The following is a 21,000-nucleotide window of genomic DNA, read 5'->3' on the forward strand; positions in this document are numbered from 1 at the left end:
TTGTGTGTGGGGGCCTGTGTGTGGGGGCCTGTGTGTGTGTGGGCCTGTGTGTGTGTGGGCCTGTGTGTGTGTGGGCCTGTGTGTGTGGGCCTGTGTGTGTGGGGCCTGTGTGTGTGGGGCCTGTGTGTGCGGGGCCTGTGTGTGGGGGGCCTGTGTGTGTGGGGCCTGTGTGTGTGTGGGGAGCCTGTGTGTGTGTGTGTGCGGGGCCTGTGTGCGGGGCTGTGTGCGGGGCCTCGTGTGCGGGGGGGCCTGTGTGTGGGGCCTGTGTGCGGGGGGCCTGTGTGCGTGCCTGTGTGTGTGTGGGGCCTGTGTGTGTGGGGGGCCTGTGTGTGTGTGCGGGGCCTGTTGTGTGTGGTGCGGGGCCTGTGTGTGGGGGGCCTGTGTGTGGGGCCTGTGTGTGTGGGGCCTGTGTGTGTGTGCGGGGCCTGTGTGTGTGCGGGGCCTGTGTGTGTGCGGGGCCTGTGTGTGTGTGGGCCTGTGTGTTAGGGCCTGTGTGTGTGGGGGGCCCTGTGTGTGTGTGTGCGGGGCCTGTGTGTGTGGGGCCTGTGTAGTGTGGGGCCTGTTGTGTGTGGGGGGCCTGTGTGTGTGTGGGGCCTGTGTGTGCTGGGGCCTGTGGTGTGTGTGGGGCCTGTGTGTGTGTGGGGCCTGTGTGTGCTGGGGCCTGTGTGCGTGGGGCCTGTGTGTGTGTGGGGCCTGTCGTGTGTGTGTGTGGGGGCCTGTGTGTGTGTGGGGCCTGTGTGTGTGTGGGGCCTGTGTGTGTGTGGGACCTGTGTGTGTGTGGGGCCTGTGTGTGTGTGGGGCCGGTGTGTGGGGGCCTGTGTGTAGGGCCTGTGTGTGTGTGGGGCCTGTGTGTGTGGGGCCTGTGTGTGTGGGGCCTGTGTGTGTGTGGGCCTGTGTGTGTGGGGCCTGTGTGTGGGGGCCTGTGTGTGTGTGGGCCTGTGTGTGTGTGGGCCTGTGTGTGTGTGGGCCTGTGTGTGTGTGGGCCTGTGTGTGTGGGGCCTGTGTGTGTGGGGCCTGTGTGTGTGGGGCCTGTGTGTGCGGGGCCTGTGTGTGTGGGGCCTGTGTGTGTGTGGGGAGCCTGTGTGTGTGTGTGTGCGGGGCCTGTGTGCGGGTGTGCGGGGCCTGTGTGTGGGGCCTGGTGTGCGGGGGGCCTGTGTGTGGGGCCTGTGTGCGGGGGGGCTGTGTGCGTGCCTGTGTGTGTGTGGGGCCTGTGTGTGTGGGGGGCCTGTGTGTGTGTGTGCGGGGCCCTGTGTGTGTGTGTGTGTGTGCGGGGCCTGTGTGTGTGTGTGTGCGGGGCCTGTGTGTGGGGGGGCCTGTGTGTGTGTGGGGCCTGTGTGTGGGGGGCCTGTGTGTGGGGCCTGTGTGCGTGCCTGTGTGTGTGGGGGGCCTGTGTGTGTGTGTGCGGGGCCCTAGTGTGTGTGTGGTGTGTGTGCGGGGCCTGTGTGTGTGTGTGTGCGGGGCCTGTGTGTGGGGGGCCTGTGTGTGTGTGGGGGCCTGTGTGTGGGGCCTGTGTGTGTGTGTGTGTGTGGGGGGCCTGTGTGTGGGGGCCTGTGTGTGGGGGGGCCTGGTGTGTGGGGGGCCCTGTGTGTGGGGGGCCTGTGTGTGGGGGGCCTGTGTGTGGGGGGCCTGTGTGTGGGGGGCCTGTGTGTGGGGGGCCTGTGTGTGCGGGGCCTGTGTGTGTGGGGGCCTGTGTGTGGGGGGCCTGTGTGGGGCCTGTGTGTGTGTGTGTGTGGGGCCTGTGTGTGTGTGGGGCCTGTGTGTGTGGGGCCTGTGTGCAGGGCCTGTGTGTGTGTGGGGAGCCTGTGTGTGTGTGTGTGCGGGGCCCTGTGTGTGTGTGTGTGCGGGGCCTGTGTGTGTGTGTGTGGGGCCTGTGTGTGTGTGTGGGGCCTGTGTGTGCGGGGCCTGTGTGTGTGCGGGGCCTGTGTGTGTGTGGGGCCTGTGTGCGTGGGCCTGTGTGTGGGGCCTGTGTGTGCGGGGCCTGTGTGTGTGGGCCTGTGTGTGCGGGGGGGCCTGTGTGCGTGGGGGGCCTGTGTGCGTGCCTGTGTGTGTGTGTGCGGGGCCTGTGTGTGTGTGTGTGTGCGGGGCCTGTGTGTGTGGGGGGCCTGTGTGCGTGCCTGTGTGTGTGTGTGTGCGGGGCCTGTGTGTGTGTGTGCGGGGGCCTGTGTGTGGGGGCCTGTGTGTGTGTGGGGCCTGTGTGTGTGTGCGAGGGCCTGTGAGTGTGTGTGTGTGCGGGGCCTGTGTGTGTGTGTGCGGGGCCTGTGTGTGTGTGTGCGGGGCCTGTGTGTGGGGCCTGTGTGTGTGTGGGGGCCTGTGTGTGTGTGTGCGGGGGCCTGTGTGTGTGTGTGTGTGCGGGGCCTGTGTGTGGGGCCTGTGTGTGTGGACCTGTGTGTGTGTGGACCTGTGTGTGGGGGGCCTGTGTGTGTGTGGGGCCTGTGTGTGTGTGTGCGTGTGCGGGGGCCTGTGTGTGTGGGGCCTGTGCGTGTTTGTGCGGGGCCTGTGTGTGTGTGGGGGCCTGTGTGTGTTGGGGCCTGTGTGTGGGGCCTGTGTGTGTGGGGGCCTGTGTGTGGGGGGGCCTGTCGTGTGTGTGTGTGCAGTGTGCGTGTGCGGGGCCTGTGTGTGGGGGGGCCTGTGTGTGTTTTGTGCGGGGCCTGTGTGTGTGGGGCCTGTGTGTGTGGGGCCTGTGTGTGGGGGGGCCTGTGTGTGGGGGCCTGTGTGTGGGGCCTGTGTGTGGGCCTGTGTGTGTGTGGGGCCTGTGTGTGTGTGTGGGGCCTGTGTGTGTGTGTGGGGCCTGTGTGTGTGTGTGGGGCCTGTGTGTGTGTGTGGGGCCTGTGTGTGTGTGTGGGGCCCTGTGTGTGTGTGTGGGGCCCCTGTGTGTGTGTGGGGCCCCTGTGTGTGTGTGGGGCCCCTGTGTGTGTGGGGGGCCCCTGTGTGTGTGGGGCCTGTGTGTGTGTGTGTGGGCCTGTGTGTGTGTGTGTGTGCGGGGCCTGTGTGTGCGGGGCCTGTGTGTGCGGCCTGTGTGTGTGGGGCCTGTGTGCGTGCCTGTGTGTGTGTGTGTGTGTGTGTGGGGGCCTGTGTGCCCTGTGTGCGGGTGTGTGTGGGGCCTGTGTGTGTGGGGCCTGTGTGTGGGGGGGCCTGTGTGTGGGGGGCCTGTGTGTGTGGTGTGCGGGGCCTGTGTGTGTGTGCGGGGCCTGTGTGTGCGGGGCCTGTGTGTGTGCGGGGCCTGTGTGTGTGTGGGGCCTGTGTGTGGGGCCTGTGTGTGTGGGGCCTGTCTGCCTGTGTGCGGGGCCTGTGTGTGTGTGTGTGTGTGGGGCCTGTGTGTCGGGGCCTGTGTGTGTGTGGGGCCTGTGTGTGGGGCCTGTGTGTGGGGGCCTGTGTGTGTGGGGCCTGTGTGTGTGGGGCCTGTGTGTGTGGGGCCTGTGTGTGGGGGGGCCTGTGTGTGGGGGGGCCTGTGTGTGGGGGGCCTGTGTGTGGGGGGCCTGTGTGTGTGTGTGTGTGCGTGTGCGGGGCCTGTGTGTGGGGCCTGTGTGTGTGTTTGTGCGGGGCCTGTGTGCGGGGCCTGTGTGGTGTTTGTGCGGGGCCTGTGTGTGGGGGGCCTGTGTGTGGGGGGCCTGTGTGTGGGGGGCCTGTGTGTGGGGGGCCTGTGTGTGTGTGTGTGCGGGGCCTGTGTGTGCGGGGCCTGTGTGTGCGGGGACTGTGTGTGGGGCCTGTGTGTGTGGGGCCTGTGTGCGTGCCTGTGTTGTGTGTGTGTGTGTGTGTGTGTGGGGGCCTGTGTGCCTGTGTGCGGGGCCTGTGTGTGTGTGTGGGGCCTGTGTGTGGGGGGCCTGTGTGTGGTGGGCCTGTGTGTGTGTGCGTGCCTGTGTGTGTGTGTGTGTGTGTGTGTGTGGGGTCTGTGTGCCTGTGTGCGGGGCCTGTGTGTGTGTGTGGGGCCTGTGTGTGTGGGGCCTGTGTGTGCGGGGGCCTGTGTGTGCGGGGCCATGTGTGTGCGGGGCCTGTGTGCGGGGGGCCTGTGTGTGTGTGTGCGGGGCCTGTGTGTGTGTGTGTGCGGGGCCTGTGTGTGGGGCCTGTGTGTGGGGCTGTGTGTGGGGGGCCTGTGTGTGCGGGGGGCCTGTGTGTGTGGGGGGCCTGTGTGTGTGGGGGGCCTGTGTGTGTGTGTGCGGGGGGCCTGTGTGTGTGTGTGCGGGGCCTGTGTGTGTGTGTGTGCGGGGCCTGTGTGTGGGGCCTGTGTGTGTGTGTGTGTGTGTGTGCGGGGCCTGTGCGTGGGCCTGTGTGTGTGTGGGGCCTGTGTGTGGGGGGCCTGTGTGTGTGGGGGGGCCTGTGTGTGTGTGTGCGGGGCCTGTGTGTGTGTGTGTGCGGGGCCTGTGTGCGTGCCTGTGTGTGTGTGTGTGTGTGTGTGCGGGGCCTGTGTGTGGGGGGGCCTGTGTGTGTGTGGGGCCTGTGTGTGTGGGGGTCTGTGTGTGTGTGTGTGGGGGGCCTGTGTGTGGGGTGCCTGTGTGTGTGTGCGTGGGGGGGCCTGTGTGTGGGGGGGCCTGTGTGTGTGTGCGTGGGGGGCCTGTGTGTGGGGGGCCTGTGTGTGTGTGTGTGGGGGGGCCTGTGTGTGTGTGTGGGGGGCCTGTGTGTGTGGGGCCTGTGTGTGTGGGGCCTGTGTGCAGGGCCTGTGTGTGTGTGTGTGTGTGTGTGTGTGTGTGGGGCCTGTGTGTGGGGGGCCTGTGTGTGTGCGGGGCCTGTGTGTGGGGGGGCCTGTGTGTGTGTGGGGAGCCTGTGTGTGTGTGTGTGTGTGTGGGGGGCCTGTGTGTGGGGGGGCCTGTGTGTGTGGGGCCTGTGTGTGGGGGGCCTGTGTGTGGGGGGCCTGTGTGTGTGTGTGCAGGGGCCCTGTGTGTGTGTGTGTGGGGGGGCCTGTGTGTGTGGGGCCTGTGTGTGTGGGGCCTGTGTGTGTGGGGCCTGTGTGTGGGGGGCCTGTGTGTGGGGGGCCCAATGTGTGTGTGTGGGGGAGCCTGTGTGTGTGTGTGTGGGGGGCCTGTGTGTGGGGGGGGCCTGTGTGTGGGGGGGCCTGTGTGTGGGGGGCCTGTGTGTGGGGGGCCTGTGTGTGTGTGCAGGGCCTGTGTGTGTGTGTGTGGGGGGCCTGTGTGTGGGGGGCCTGTGTGTGTGTGTGCTGTGTGGGGCCTGTGGTGTGTGGGGCCTGTGTGTGGGGGGCCTGTGTGTGGGGGGCCTGTGTGTGGGGGGCCTGTGTGTATGGGGCCTGTGTGTGTGGGGCCTGTGTGCAGGGCCTGTGTGTGTGTGGGGAGCCTGTGTGTGTGTGTGTGGGGCCTTGTGTGTGGGGCCTGTGTGTGCGGGGCCTGTGTGTGCGGGGGCCTGTGTGTGTGGGCCTGTGTGTGTGGGCCTGTGTGTGGGGCCTGTGTGTGCGGGGGGCCTGTGTGCGTGGGGGGCCCTGTGTGCGTGCCTGTGTGTGTGTGTGTGTGTGCGGGGCCTGTGTGTGTGGGGGGCCTGTGTGCGTGCCTGTGTGTGTGTGTGTGCGGGGCCTGTGTGTGTGTGTTGTGTGCGGGGCCTGTGTGTGTGTGTGCGGGGGCCTGTGTGTGGGGCCTGTGTGTGGGGGGCCTGTGTGTGTGTGGGGCCTGTGTGTGTGTGTGCGGGGCCTGTGTGTGTGTGTGTGTGCGGGGCCTGTGTGTGTGTGTGTGTGCGGGGGCCTGTGAGTGTGTGTGTGTGCGGGGCCTGTGTGTGTGTGTGTGCGGGGCCTGTGTGTGTGTGTGCGGGGCCTGTGTGTGGGGCCCTGTGTGTGTGTGTGTGCGGGGCCTGTGTGTGTGTGTGTGCGGGGCCTGTGTGTGTGTGTGCGGGGCCCTGTGTGTGGGGCCTGTGTGTGTGTGGGGCCTGTGTGTGTGTGTGCGGGGCCTGTGTGTGGTGTGTGCGGGGCCTGTGTGTGGGGCCTGCGTGTGGGGGGGCCTGTGTGTGTGTGGACCTGTGTGTGGGGGGCCTGTGTGTGTGTGGGGCCTGTGTGTGTGTGTGTGCGTGTGCGGGGCCTGTGCGTGTTTGTGCGGGGGCCTGTGTGTGGGGCCTGTGTGTGTGTGTGTGTGGGGCCTGTGTGTGTGTGTGTGGGGCCTGTGTGTGTGTGTGTGCGTGTGCGGGGCCTGTGTGTGGGGGGCCTGTGTGTGTTTGTGCGGGGCCTGTGTGTGTGGGGCCTGTGTGTGTGGGGTCCTGTGTGTGTTTGTGCGGGGCCTGTGTGCGGGGCCTGTGTGTGTGGGGGCCTGTGTGTGGGGGGCCTGTGTGTGTGTGTGTGCGTGCGTGTTCGGGGCCCTGTGTGTGTTTGTGCGGGGCCTGTGTGCGTGGGGCCTGTGTGTGTGTGTGCGTGCGCGGGGCCTGTGTGTGTGGGGCATGTGTGTGCGGGGGCCTGTGTGTGGGGGGCCTGTGTGTGGGGCCTTGTGTGCGTGCCTGTGTGTGTGTGTGCAGGGCCTGTGTGTGCGGGGGGCCGGTGTGTGGGGGGCCTGTGCGTGTGTGTGGGGGGGCTGTGTGTGTGGGGGGGGAGCTGTGTGTGTGGGGGGCCTGTGTGTGTGGGGCCTGTGTGTGCGGGGGGGGCTGTGTGTGGGGCCTGTGTGTGTGGGGGGCCTGTGTGTGGGGGGCCTGTGTGTGGGGGGCCTGTGTGTGGGGGGCCTGTGTGTGTGTGGGGCCTGTGCGTGTGTGTGGGGCCTGTGTGTGTGTGTGGGGCCTGTGTGTGTGTGTGGGGCCCGTGTGTGTGTGTGGGGCCCGTGTGTGTGTGGGGCCCCTGTGTGTGTGTGGGGCCCCTGTGTGTGTGGGGGGCCCCCTGTGTGTGTGGGGGGCCCCTGTGTGTGTGGGGCCTGTGTGTGTGTGTGGGCCTGTGTGGGGCCTGTGTGTGTGTGTGTGTGTGTGTGCGGGGCCTGTGTGTGCGGGGACTGTGTGTGTGTGTGTGTGTGTGGGGCCTGTGTGTGTGTGTGTGTGTGTGGGGGCCTGTGGTGTGTGTGTGTGCGGGGCCTGTGTGTGTGTGTGTGTGGGGCCTGTGTGTGTGTGTGTGTGTGGGGCCTGTGTGTGTGTGGCGGGCCTGTGGTGTGTGTGTGTGTGTGGGGCCTGTGTGTGTGTGGGGCCTGTGTGTGTGTGTGCGGGGCCTGTGTGTGTGGACCTGTGTGTGTGTGTGTGTGTGGGGCTGTGTGTGTGTGTGCGGGGCCTGTGTGTGTGTGTGTGCGGGGCCTGTGTGTGTGGACCTGTGTGTGTGGGGCCTGTGTGTGTGTGTGTGCGTGTGTGGGGCCTGTGTGTGGGGGGCCTGTGTGTGGGGGGCCCGTGTGTGGGGGGCCGTGTGTGTGGGGCCCGTGTGTGGGGGGCCCGTGTGTGGGGGGCCCGTGTGTGGGGGGCCTGTGTGTGGGGGGCCCATGTGTGGGGGGGCCTGTGTGTGGGGGGCCTGTGTGTGTGGGGCCCGTGTGTGGGGGGGCCTGTGTGTGGGGGGCCCGTGTGTGGGGGGCCTGTGTGTGTGTGGGGCTGTGTGTGTGGGGCCTGTGTGGTGTGGGCCTGTGTGCGTGTGTGCGGGGCCTGTGTGTGTGTGTGTGTGTGTGGGGCCTGTGTGTGTAGGCATGCTGTGTGCGGGGCCTGTGTGTAGGGGGCCTGTGTGTGCGGGGCCTGTGTGTAGGGGGCCCGTGTGTGGGGGGCCTGTGTGTGTGTGGGGCTGTGTGTGTGGGCCTGTGTGTGTGTGGGGCTGTGTGTGTGGGCCTGTGTGCCTGTGTGCGGGGTGTGTGTGTGTGCGGGGCCTGTGTGTGTGCCTGTGTGTGTGGGGCCTGTGTGTGTGGGCCTGTGTGCGTGTGGGCCTGTGTGCGTGTGTGTGCGGGGTGTGTGTGTGTGTGTGTGTGTGGGGCCTGTGTGTGTAGGCCTGTGTGTGTGGGCCTGTGTGCGTGTGTGCATGCGGGGTGTGTGTGTGTGCGGGGCCTGTGTGTGCGGGGCCTGTGTGTGTGTGTGTGTGTGGGGGGGGGCCTGTGTGTGGGGGGGGCCTGTGTGTGTGGGGGGCCTGTGTGTGTGTGGGGCCTGTGTGTGTGTGTGGGGGGGGGGGGGGGGGGGCCTGTGTGTGGGGGGGGCCTGTGTGTGTGGGGGGCCTGTGTGTGTGTGTGGGGGCCTGTGTGTGTGTGTGGGGGCCTGTGTGTGTGTGTGGGGCCTGTGTGTGTGTGTGGGGCCTGTGTGTGTGTGGTGGGCCTGTGTGTGTGTGTGTGGGGCCCCTGTGTGTGTGTGGGGCCTGTGTGTGTGTGGGCCTGTGTGTGTGTGGGGCCTGTGTGTGCGGGGGGGCCTGTGTGTGCGGGGGGCCTGTGTGTGTGTGTGTGTGCTGTGGGGGGGGCCTGTGTGTGTGCGGGGGCCTGTGTGTGTGGGGGGGCCTGTGTGTGTGTGGGGGGGCCTGTGTGTGTGTGGGGGGGGCCTGTGTGTGTGTGTGGGGGGCCTGTGTGTGTGTGGGTGGGCCTGTGTGTGTGTGTGTGGGGCCCCTGTGTGTGTGTGGGGCCCCTGTGTGTGTGTGGGGGCCCCTGTGTGTGTGTGGGGGCCTGCCTGTGTGTGTGGGGGGCCTGTGTTTGTGTGTGGGGCCTGTGTGTGTGGGGCCCCTGTGTGTGTGGGGGGGCCTGTGTGTGTGTGGGGCCTGAAATAGGTGAGTTACTGGGGCCATAGGGCCTGTGTGTGTGTGTGGGGGGCCTGTGTGTGTGTGGGGGCCTGTGTGTGCGGGGGGCCTGAAATAGGTGAGTTACTTGGGCCATAAGTTGAGGCGGGACGCGCAGTGGTGACTTACCTGGGAGGGGGGAGGGGGGTGGTGTGTGTCTCTCCTTTGGCCCATCACTCCGCCTCAGGCCAATGAGAGGTGTGCGGGGGGCGGGCGGGGCCAAGGGAGCCATCTCATTGGGCCACAGGCCAATGAGGTGTGCGGGGGGCGGGCGGGGCCAAGGGAGCCATCTCATTGGGCCAAAGCTCCAATGCGATTGCCGCTAGGGACAGAGGACAGACATACAACGCTTTCAGAAATATATAGTAGATACAGAGTTCCTAAGTGTGGGTATATATTTACGTGCTTTTACATGTTTGTCTTATGCGTGTGTATTTAGGATTGTGATTATACATGTTAATATTTCCTTACACATACCTGTACGAGTAAACAGGATGCATATCAGTGATAGACCCACTGACGTGAATGACAGGGCCAGTACCTATCGAGCAGGGAAGACAAGCACAGGGCTCAGAAGGCAGGGGCAGCCAGACCACCACCCTAACACATCACTGGCTCCCGAGTACTTTATACTTTCCTGTTAGCATGTAGTACACACTTAGGTTGTAAGCTCTGCTTGGGTATTGTGCCTGTCACACAGGAATATGTCTCATGCTTAAATACACTTCTACACGTGTATATTCATTTCATAACTATGCAAATACTGAGCACACACGTGTCATGTATGTGGCTGTCAATGCAGAGAGCCGTATGTATGTACAAACACCATTTCCCGTAGTGTCAGATTAATGCTCACATACCACTTCGAAAGGGTAAATTGCACCAGAACTGACATGCAAAGCCCTGTACTAAAACATGTTACACGGGTCGAGTTCAGACCTCATGTCCCGTGTGTTTGTGCGCCCCTGTACTAATCTTTCCCCGCTGCGTCCCTCCCTTAGCTCTGGCTCTCTGCATGGCAATGTGACATCACATGACCCTGCAGCATCATTTGACACCACGGTTAGTGAAGTTGCAGAGGCCTCACGCGATCCCAGCATTAATTTAAATGCCCGGGGGGGGGGGGAGGGGGGAGGAGGAAGAGTGTGGGGGGCTGCAGCAACCGCAATGCCCCAACTGGGGGAGGGAGAAATAAAATAACAACACAAACAAAAATCGTTTGGAAACCCTGGTCTAATAGCACTTATATAGCGACAACTTGCTGCAGAGTAAAAGAAATGTGAATGCAAACCTTATTTGAAAATGTTTTATTTAAATAAGAAAACAGTTAAATACATGAAACAGCATTAAAATTGAAATTCAAGTGTGTTTCTTTTCATTACACAAAGTGCCAACACGCTGCCAGCATCTTACCTCCAACTACACGGATTACCGTCCAACAATTGTTCCCTTGTCAAAAGTTTACCCTGGAATTGCATGTTCCCTCTTTGTTATTAGACCATCTGTCAGGGAGTATTATACCCCTATTTCATATAGCAGCCTTGTTGTGCAGTTATAAAGGGATCTTTGGGAGACTGTCTGTGTCTTCTTGTTTGTTTGTTGATGCAATGTTACCCAGTTTATTTAAGGCCTTAGAATGAGGGGCATTTCACAAGCTTGGCGAGGCCATAAACTTGTGACAAGGGGATCGGTGGGGATATTTCTACTCATCGCAGGAGAGTCCTTTAACTGGAAGCTGTAGATGAAGTCTTGCAGGTTAAAACCCATGAACTTTCAACTGGTCATCTTTTGCAAATCCAACCTGAAAGAAAGTCGCAAGATGTGAGCATTCAACATAGATACACACACATCTGCAACAATACAATGGGTGGCTATGAGAACCTGGCGTCTTAATGAAGGGCACAAACCCTCAAAGGAGACAGGTAATAACTAGATATATTGCACTTAAAGGCTTTAACTAGTTTCTTTTTATCGTAATCATCAGCGATGCCCTGTACTGCAGTGAGGGTCTTTCTGCTGTTCCTCTGCTGGATCCTTATATGAATGGATCTTCTGTCCCCGCTGGGAGCGGTCATCACTCTTACTGGCATCAGCAAAGGGGTCTAAACAAAGAAAAAAAAGCCAACATTAATATTTGTGACGATACAGTATGCATACGCGTATGAACCATGTGAATGCACCCTCAGGACACGTTTATAGTGCTGGCTACGGCGACGTCGCAACAAGTCACATGGTCTGCCGCAGGTGCCCATAGTGGGCGCGACTGTGCTGCAGAGCAACGGCAATCACCGTAGTCAAAGGATTTTTACTTTTTCGGCAATCACCGAGTAACGTCAGCAGTTCAGCCAATGAGGGCTCACAGCCACGTCCCGTCACCCTTCCTCGGTCTCCTGCGCAGAGTACAGGAATCGCAATAGCTACGGCTGATGTCACGCGGTTGCGTAGCCAGCACTGTAAGCGCAGCCTTATTGTGGCAGGTAGGGTTGCCACCACGGGTCTGCCAGTGACATCTCAGGGCGGCAGCGCCCATCACCATGGCTCTGTGACATATATAAAAACCACAAGAGAAGGGGGTGTCCCCATTATCATTATAGGGCAGGGTCAGGATATGTATTTTATGTGACTTTAGTATACTTGCGGGCTATATATGGGACACTTGTCTTGTGGTTTCATATATTAGGTTCCAAGCACAGACAGTGGTCATTATATTATAGTCTATTGACTTAATTACTACATATCTTTTGTAGCCGGCGTTCCTTCTCGTTCACACACCAAGTCATTGGAAAAAGTCTCTGGGACTGTCTGTAATAGAAGACGGCAGGGGCATTCCCCAATGGTCACCCACAGCAGAGTACGAGAGGGAGCGAGTACGGGAGGGAGCGAGTACGAGAGCAAGCGCATGCGAACACGAGTGCGAGCACGAGAGTGAACGAGAGAGGACGAGATAGAGAGGAGAAAGCACGAGAGAGAGAGAAGAAAGCACGAGAGACAGAGAGAGAGGAGAAAGCACGAGAGAGAGAGAGAGGAGAAAGCATGAGAGACAGAGAGAGGAGAAAGTACGAGAGAGAGGAGAAAGCACGAGAGAGAGGAGAAAGCACGAGAGAGAGAGAAAGAGAGAGAAGAAAGCACGAGAGAGAGAGAGAAGAAAGCACGAGAGAGAGAGAAGAAAGCACGAGAGACAGAGAAGAAAGCACGAGAGACAGAGAAGAAAGCACGAGAGACAGAGAAGAAAGCACGAGACAGAGAGAGGAGAAAGCACGAGAGAGAGCGAGAGCTAACAGAAGTGCGAACGAGAGCGAGGACGAGATAGAGAGGAGAAAGCACGAGAGAGTGAGGAAAAAGCACGAGAGAGTGAGGAGAAAGCACGAGAGAGTGAGGAGAAAGCACGAGAGAGTGAGGAGAAAGCACGAGAGAGACAGAGGAGAAAGCACGAGAGAGACAGAGGAGAAAGCACGAGAGAGAGAGAGGAGAAAGCACGAGAGAGAGAGAGAGGGGAGAAAGCACGAGAGAGAGAGAGAGGGGAGAAAGCACGAGAGAGAGAGAGAGAGAGGGGAGAAAGCACGAGAGAGAGAGAGAGGGGAGAAAGCACGAGAGAGAGAGAGGGGAGAAAGCACGAGAGAGAGAGAGAGGAGAAAGCACGAGAGAGAGAGAGAGAGGGGAGAAAGCAGGAGAGAGAGAGAGAGAGAGAGAGAGGGGAGAAAGCACGAGAGAGAGAAGAGAAAGCACGAGAGAGGAGAGAGAGGAGAAAGCACGAGAGAGAGGAGAAAGCACGAGACAGAAAAGAGAGGAGAGAGAACAGAAAGAGAGAGAACAGAAAGCACGAGAGAGCACACGAGAGAGAGCACACGAGAGAGAGAGAGGAGAAAGCACGAGAGAGAGAGAGGAGAAAGCACGAGAGAGAGAGGAGAAAGCGAGAGAGAGAGAGAGGAGAAAGCACGAGAGAGAGAGGAGAAAGCACGAGAGAGAGAGAGGAGAGACAGCACGAGAGAGAGAGAGAGGAGAAAGCACGAGAGAGAGAGAGAGCACGAGAGAGAGGCGAAAGCACGAGAGAAAGAGAGGCGAAAGCACGAGAGAGAGAGGAGAAACCACGAGAGAGAGACAGAGGAGAGAGCACGAGAGAGAGAGGAGAGAGCACGAGAGAGAGAGGAGAAAGCACGAGAGAGAGGAGAAAGCACGAGAGAGAGAGGAGAAAGCACGAGAGAGAGGAGAAAGCACGAGAGAGAGAGAGGAGAAAGCACGAGACAGAAAAGAGAGGAGAGAACAGAAAGAGAGAGAGGCGAGAGAACAGAAAGAGAGAGAGGAGGAGGAGAGAGAACAGAAAGAGAGAGAGGAGAGAGAACAGAAAGAGAGAGAGAGGAGAGAGAGAACAGAAAGCACGAGAGACAGAAAAGAGAGAGATAGAGGAGATAGAGAGAGGAGAAAGCACACGAGAGAGAGACAGAAAAGAGAGCACAATCACCCACACAGCCCCTCACGTGACGTAATAACCAAGCGCCAGGGGCGCTGCGGGTGACGACACGAACAGGACACCGGCGGCCATCTTTGTGTTCACCCCCCCCCCCCCAACCGTAACACCGGCGCCGGGGGGAGAAGGGGGAAAGCATGACGCGGCCCCCCCCCGGTGTACCGCACCACCGGCCGCGGTTATACCGCCCTTGCGGGAAGTTCAACAATGGCGGTCACGTCATTAACATGGATATATAACCGTATCAACTGGGCGGGTAACGGGCGGGGGGTTCCCCGGGGTGAGGGCGGGGGGTTCCCCGGGGTGAGGGCGGTATAAGAGGGGGGTGAGGGCGGTATAAGAGGGGGGTGAGGGCGGTATAAGAGGGGGGTGAGGGCGGTATAAGAGGGGGGGTGAGGGCGGTATAAGAGGGGGGTGGGGGCGGTATAAGAGGGGGGTGAGGGCGGTATAAGAGGGGGGTGAGGGCGGTATAAGAGGGGGGTGAGGGCGGTATAAGAGGGGGGTGAGGGCGGTATAAGAGGGGGGTGAGGGCGGTATAAGAGGGGGGTGAGGGCGGTATAAGGGGGGTGAGGGCGGTATAAGAGGGGCGAGGGCGGTATAAGAGGGGGAAGCGGTCACTCACCGGAGGATTGGAGGTTCTGGATAGCGGACACACGATAAGATGCGGGGTTCCTGGGCGGCGCGGCGCAGTGAGGCGGAATACGGAGACAGAGCGGCTGCTGGTGACGGGAGCTGGGTGCACACGTGGCCGGCAAAATGGCGGCGGCGCCTTATATAACCTTCTCCCGGCGCGTAATCCTGACGCACGCCGCGGAGGAAGCGTCATTGGGGCGGGCGAGGCAGCCATCTTGAAGGCTGGCAGGCGGTTCCCTTACCCCTCCATGTGTGGCAGAGCCGCCTGCCAGCTTTCAAGATGGCTGCCGCTGCCTCGCCCGCCCCAATGACGCTTCCTCCCGCCCACTCCCATCTCCCCAGGGCGGCGGCACGCGTCATAATTACGCGCCGGTGGAAGGTTATATAAGGCGCCGCCGCCATTTTGCCGGCCACGTGTGCATCCAGCTCCCGCAACCAGCAGCCGCTCTGTCTCCGTATCCCGCCTCACTGCGCCGCGCCGCCCAGGAACCCCGCATCTTATCGTGTGTCCCCTATCCAGAACCTCCAATCCTCCGGTGAGTGACCGCTTCCCCCCTCTTATACCGCCCTCACCCCTCTTATACCGCCCTCACCCCCGGGAACCCCCCGCCCGTTACCCGCCCAGTTGATACGGTTATATATATATCCGTGTTAATGAAGTGACCGCCATTGTTGAACTTCCCGCAAGGGCGGTATAACCGCAGCCGGTGGTGCGGTACACCGGGTTACGGTTTGAACACAAAGATGGCCGCCGGCTCCCTTCTTGTTGTGGCGCAGCAGTTCGCGGTGATGTCACGGCCAGGGCTTGTGGCCCGGCGTCCTGTTCGTGTCGTCACCCGCAGCGCCCCTGGCGCTTGGTTATTACGTCACGTGAGGGGCTGTGTGGGTGATTGTGCTCTCTTTTCTGTCTCTCTATCTGTTCTCTCTCACTCTCTGCTTCCTCTCTCTTGTCTGTCTTTCTTTTGTTCTCTCTCTCGTGCTCTCTTTTCTGTCTCTCCTCTCTCTTCTTTCTCCTCTCTCTTTCTGTTCTCTCCTCTCTTTTCTCTCTCGTGCTCTCTCCTCTCTCTCTCTCGTGCTTTCTCCTCTCTCTCTCTCTCTCGTGCTTTCTCCTCACTCTCTCTCGTGCTTTCTCCTCACTCTCGTGCTTTCTCCTCTCTCTCTCGTGCTTTCTCCTCTCTCTCTCGTGCTTTCTCCTCTCTCTCTCTCGTGCTTTCTCCTCTCTCTCTCTCGTGCTTTCTCCTCTCTCTCTCGTGCTTTCCCCTCTCTCTCTCGTGCTTTCCCCTCTCTCTCTCGTGCTTTCCCCTCTCTCTCTCGTGCTTTCCCCTCTCTCTCTCGTGCTTTTGCCTCTCTCGTGCTTTCTCCTTTCTCTTGTGCTTTCGCCTCTCTCGTGCTTTTTCCTCACTCGTGCTTTTTCCTCACTCTCTCGTGCTTTCTCCTCACTCTCTCTCGTGCTTTCTCCTCACTCTCTCTCGTGCTTTCTCCTCACTCTCTCTCGTGCTTTCTCCTCACTCTCTCTCGTGCTTTCTCCTCACTCTCTCTCGTGCTTTCTCCTCACTCTCTCTCGTGCTTTCTCCTCACTCTCTCTCGTGCTTTCTCCTCACTCTCTCTCGTGCTTTCTCCACTCTCTCTCGTGCTTTCTCCTCACTCTCTCGTGCTTTCTCCACTCTCTCTCGTGCTTTCTCCACTCTCTCGTGCTTTCTCCACTCTCTCGTGCTTTCTCCTCTCTCTCTCTCTCTCTCTCTCTCTCTCTCTCTCTCTCTCGTGCTTTCTCCTCTCTCTCTCTCTCTCTCTCTCTCTCTCTCGTGCTTTCTCCACTCTCTCGTGCTTTCTCCCCTCTCTCTCTCTCGTGCTTTCTCCTCTCTCTCTCCTCTCTCTCGTGCTTTCGCCTCTCTCTCGTGCTTTCGCCTTTCTCTCTCTCTTGTGCTTTCGCCTCTCTCTCTCGTGCTTTCTCCCCTCTCTCTCTTGCTTTCTCCTCTCTCTCGTGCTCTCTCCTCTCTCTCTCGTGCTTTCTCCTTTCTCTCTCTCGTGCTTTCTCCCCTCTCTCTCTCTCGTGCTTTCTCTCTCTCTCTCGTGCTTTCTCTCTCTCTCTCGTGCTTTCTCTCTCTCTCTCTCGTGCTTTCTCTCTCTCTCTCTCGTGCTTTCTCTCTCTCTCGTGCTTTCTCTCTCTCTCTCGTGCTTTCTCTCTCTCTCTCGTGCTTTCTCTCTCTCTCGTGCTTTCTCTCTCTCTCTCGTGCTTTCTCCTCTCTCTCTCTCTCTCTCGTGCTTTCTCCTCTCTCTCTCTCTCTCTCTCGTGCTTTCTCCTCTCTCTCTCTCTCGTGCTTTCTCCTCTCGTGCTCGATCTCATTCACTCTCGTGCTCGATCTCGCTCTCTCGTGCTGGCTCTCGTTCGCACTCGTGTTCGCTCTCGCTCTCTCGTGCTCGCTCTCTCTCTCTCTCTCTCTCTCTCGTGCTTTCTCCTCTCTCTCTGTCTCGTGCTTTCTCCTCTCTCTCTGTCTCTCGTGCTTTCTCCTCTCTATCTCGTCCTCGATCTCGTTCACTCTCGATCTCGATCTCGTGTTCGCATGCTCTCTCGTGCTCGCTCTCGTACTCTGCTGTGGGTGACCATTGGGGAATGCCCCTGCCACCTTCTATTACAGACAGTCCCAGAGACTTTTTGCAATGAATTGGTGTCTGAACGAGAAGGAACGCCGGCTACAAAAGATATGTAGTAATTAAGTCAATAGACTTTAATATAATGACCACTGACTGTGCTTGGAACCTAATATATGAAACCACAAGACAAGTGTCCCATATATAGCCCGCAAGTATACTAAAGTCACCTAAAATACATATCCTGACCCTGCCCTATAGTGATAATGGGGACACCCCCTTCTCTTGTGGTTTTTATATATGTCACAGAGCCAGGGTGATGGGTGCTGCCGCCCTGAGATGTCACTGGCAGACCCGTGGTGGCAACCCTACCTGCCACAATAAGGCTGCGCTTACAGTGCTGGCTACGCAACCGCGTGACATCAGCCGTAGCTATTGCGATTCCTGTACTCTGCGCAGGAGACCGAGGAAGGGTGACGGGGCGTGGCTGTGAGCCCTCATTGGCTGAACTGCTGACGTTACTCGGTGATTGCCGAAAAAGTAAAAATCCTTTGACTACCGGTGATTGCCGTTGCTCTGCAGCACTGTCGCGCCCACTATGGGCACCTGCGGTGGACCATGTGACTTGTTGCGACGTTGCTGTAGCCAGCACTATAAACGCGTCCTGAGGGTGCATTCACATGGGTCATACGCGTATGCATACTGTATAGTCACAGATATTAATGTTGGCTGTTGAGGGTACCGATGGTATGTTGGCAACCGCTTCAAACATTGCAGCGGGTGTGCTTGTTACAGCTACGTCGGCTGTAAGTATGTTGCATGAAAGTGAATCTTTGTTTAGACCCCTTTGCTGATGCCAGTAAGAGTGATGACCGCTCCCAGCGGGGACAGAAGATCCATTCATATAACGATCCAGCAGAGGAACGGCAGACAGACCCTCACTGCAGTACAGGGCATCGCTGATGATTACGATAAAAAGAAACTAGTTAAAGCCTTTAAGTGCAATATATCTAGTTATTACCTGTCTCCTTTCAGGGTTTGTGCCCTTCATTAAGACGCCAGGTTTTCATAGCCACCCATTGTATTGTTGCAGGTGTGTGTGTGTATGTTGAATGCTCACATCTTGCGACTTTCTTTCAGGTTGGATTTGCAAAGGATGACCAGTTGAAAGTTCATGGGTTTTAACCTGCAAGACTTCATCTACATCTACAGCTTCCAGTTAAAGGACTCTCCTGCGATGAGTAGAAATATCCCCACCGATCCCCTTGTCACAAGTTTATGGCCTCGCCAAGCTTGTGAAATGCCCCTCATTCTAAGGCCTTAAATAAACTGGGTAACATTGCATCAACAAACAAACAAGAAGACACAGACAGTCTCCCAAAGATCCCTTTATAACTGCACAGCAAGGCTGCTATATGAAATAGGGGTATAATACTCCCTGACAGATGGTCTAATAACAAAGAGGGAACATGCAATTCCAGGGTAAACTTTTGACAAGGGAACAATTGTTGGACGGTAATCCGTGTAGTTGGAGGTAAGATGCTGGCAGCTTGTTGGCACTTTCTGTAATTAAAAGAAACACGCGTGAATTTCAATTTTAACGCTGTTTCATGTATTTAACTGTTTTCTTATTTAAATAAAACATTTTCAATTAAGGTTTGCATTCACATTTCTTTTGCTCTGCAGCAAGTTGTCGCTATATAAGCGCTATTAGACCAGGGTTTGCAAACTGGGGGCTGCACAATTTTTGTTTGTGTTTTTATTTTATTTCTCCCTCCCCCAGGCGGGGCATGGCGGTTGCAGCAGCCCCACACTCTTCCTCCCCACCCCCACCCCCCCCTACTCCCAGGGCATTTAAATTAATGCTGGGATCGCGTGAGGCCACAAAGCCAAAGGGGGTTGGGGAGAGCAGATGATGAGAATCTACTTGAGATTGTCACACATGATATCGTACATGTCGATATAATATTGAAATATGTAAGTATTTATATGTATTTGTAGTCACATTTGTATTATATACCGTTTAAACTTGTTTTTTTTTTCATGTGATTTTGATTACATTAGGCAGTGGCGGGGGGGGGCGACTAATATAGATGAAAAGGGGGGCTTGGCATAAAAAGTTTGCTCACCCCTGCAGTGTAGATGGCAGTGCTTGGTCACAATGGGTGGTAGGAGTGACAGAGTGTGGGACAATAGCCATGAGTTCCAGGCTATTGGGATGCTTGAATTGTGGGGCGAGTTTTAAGGTTAGTCAGTATTAAGTGAGCAGGTTAACACCATTTACAGGGGAAGAGATGGCAGGGAGGCGTGGTGAGATCAGGTGTGTATGTCTGGGTTCAGGCCTAGGCGAGATCCCCAACAGCTACATTCCATGGCCTGTAATATAGAGTTTTATCACAGACCACTCAGAGGTGATATCATCTCTCATGGCTCTACACATCCAGGATAATATTTAATGGATTACATTATATTTACAATATAAATTTTAGATTTTTTTTTGCTTGATTTACTTGATCTAATTTGATTTTCGATTTTCTAAGTACAGTTCTGCAATTTCTATGCACATCAATAGATGGCGCTGTCGCAAAATGGTATAATTACTTACATATCATGTTCATTATTTTCTGTTAGCCTGACACTATAGCTATAAGGCTGCATTACATTGCTTGTTGACACCAGACTAGCATAGAGTCTTATCACTGATCACATAGAGGTGATAATATGATCTGATTTATATAAATTCTGTGTGGTGTACATGTCCCATTATTCACTGAAGCGTGATATGCATTTTTTATCAGCACCTCTTACTACTGTACATGTGAATCATATATCAGCTGGCAGTTATTGATGCTGCCATGACACCATGCATTTAGCTAGCTAAATAAGGTCTACTCTAAGAGCTCATTCAGCCCAAATCACTGGTCCTTATGTAACGAGATAATCTAATATTATGTTAGTACTCATTTTATTTTTGCAACCACTTTACATTGTATGATCATTGAATACACTATATACATTTGGCCACTAGTTGATCAACTTCTCCCTTGTTCTCTCTTTGGGGTTCCTCAACTTTTCATTTGCTTGACGAAAACCCTCTTTTACTGTCGGGCTAAATTTGTTTTTCCCGTGATGGGTGAGTTGGGCAAATGTTGCTAAAATGTCCTTCTAGCCAACAATAGAAGCACAAATTGGATTGGCGATGTTGATTCATCTCCACAGGTGTTACAGGGCTCCGGGAGCTTCCGATATGCATGGGTTCTGGGGGGCTCTTTCTGGGAAAAATCGAGGTCTGTGTGGGAGGATGTTCTTGATAGATCTCCGCAAGCCCGTCTGTGTTCAGCTCGTCATTCTGATATCTATTTGCAAAGATAAATCCCAAGCCAATTTATCCTTTTATTTGTTTTTTTTAGTCCCCGATGAAACCACGCGGATAAACTACCATCAGTCCAATCAGTAGTAGCCGCAAAATTACGACATTTGATAATATAAGTGTTGAGATTCCCAGAACCTTGTTTCATATCTAACAAGGCATTCTCTCCGTTTTGAGTTTTTGGTCTTTCCTTCAAAGGTGTCCCTCAGTTCTTTTTCCAAATTGTATTGTATTGTATGTCTTTATTTATATAGCGCCATAAATGTACATAGCGCTTCACAGTAGTAATACATGTCATATAAATAACAAATAATATAAATAACAGATCATGGGAATAAGTGCTTCAGACATACTGTAAAAGTAACATTAAGGAAGGAGCCCCTGCTCCGAGGAGCTTACAATCTAATTGGTAGGTAGGGAGAACGTACAGAGACAGTAGGAGGGAATACTAGTAAGTGCGTCTGCAGGGGGCCAAGCTTTATGTGTCATGTGTCCATGATTATCCAGTGCTACTCATATGCTTCTTTAAGCAGATGTGTCTTAAGGTGGGTCTTAAAGGTGGATAGCGAGGGGGCTAGTCGGGTATTGAGGGGAAGGGCATTCCAGAGGTGTGGGGCAGAAAGTGAGAAAGGTTTAAGGCGGGAGAGAGCTTTAGATACAAAGGGGGTAGAAAGAAGACATCCTTGAGCAGAACGCAAGAGTCGTGATGGTGCATAGCGAGAAATTAGGGCTGAGATGTAATGAGGGGCAGAAGAATGTAAAGCTTTAAAAGTGAGCAGGAGAATTGAGTGTGAGATGCGGGATTTAATCGGAAGCCAGGAGAGAGATTTCAGGGGAGATGCTGAGACAGATTTAGGAAAGAGAAGAGTGATTCTGGCAGCAGCGTTTAGGATAGATTGTAGGGGAGACAGGTGAGAGGTAGGAAGGCCGGACAGCAGGAGGTTGCAGTAATCGAGACGTGGGAGAATGAGGGCCTGAGTCAGAGTTTTAGCAGTTGAGTAACAGAGGAAAGGGCGTATCTTTGTGATATTGCGGAGGAAAAAGCGACAAGTTTTAGAAACGTTTTGAATATGAGAGGAGAATATAATTGTCTAGTAAGGGACTTTTTGTGAATAATAGTGGTGAATCCCAGAGCGTGGCATCTCCGGTAAGATTTCCAAAAATAAAGGCAATTTAACGCCAATCAGTAGCATAAATCAAAGGCTTTAACAGAAATTGTACCTGGCATTGTGTAAAAAAAAAATAAGTGGAACTTTTTAGGTTTCTGGTTGAATTGTTCAGGTAAGTGTAAATGCATGGTATTTCCAGCTGATGCTA

General features: G+C 56.6%; 2 long non-coding RNA genes across 2 annotated transcripts; one reads left to right on the forward strand and one right to left on the reverse strand.

Annotated features, from left to right (window-relative positions):
* Positions 1-10,229: 10,229 nt before the first annotated feature.
* LOC142472735 (uncharacterized) lies at positions 10,230-13,935 on the reverse strand. The gene is made up of 2 exons (XR_012789821.1): positions 13,714-13,935; positions 10,230-10,728 (listed from the first exon to the last, which is right to left on the reverse strand). It is a non-coding gene; the product is annotated as an uncharacterized LOC142472735 (long non-coding RNA).
* A 139-nt stretch (positions 13,936-14,074) lies between these two features.
* LOC142472736 (uncharacterized) lies at positions 14,075-17,968 on the forward strand. The gene is made up of 2 exons (XR_012789822.1): positions 14,075-14,260; positions 17,155-17,968. It is a non-coding gene; the product is annotated as an uncharacterized LOC142472736 (long non-coding RNA).
* Positions 17,969-21,000: the final 3,032 nt, after the last annotated feature.

The sequence above is a fragment of the Ascaphus truei genome, chromosome 22, assembly GCF_040206685.1.
Source record: "Ascaphus truei isolate aAscTru1 chromosome 22, aAscTru1.hap1, whole genome shotgun sequence".
NCBI lineage: Eukaryota > Metazoa > Chordata > Amphibia > Anura > Ascaphidae > Ascaphus > Ascaphus truei.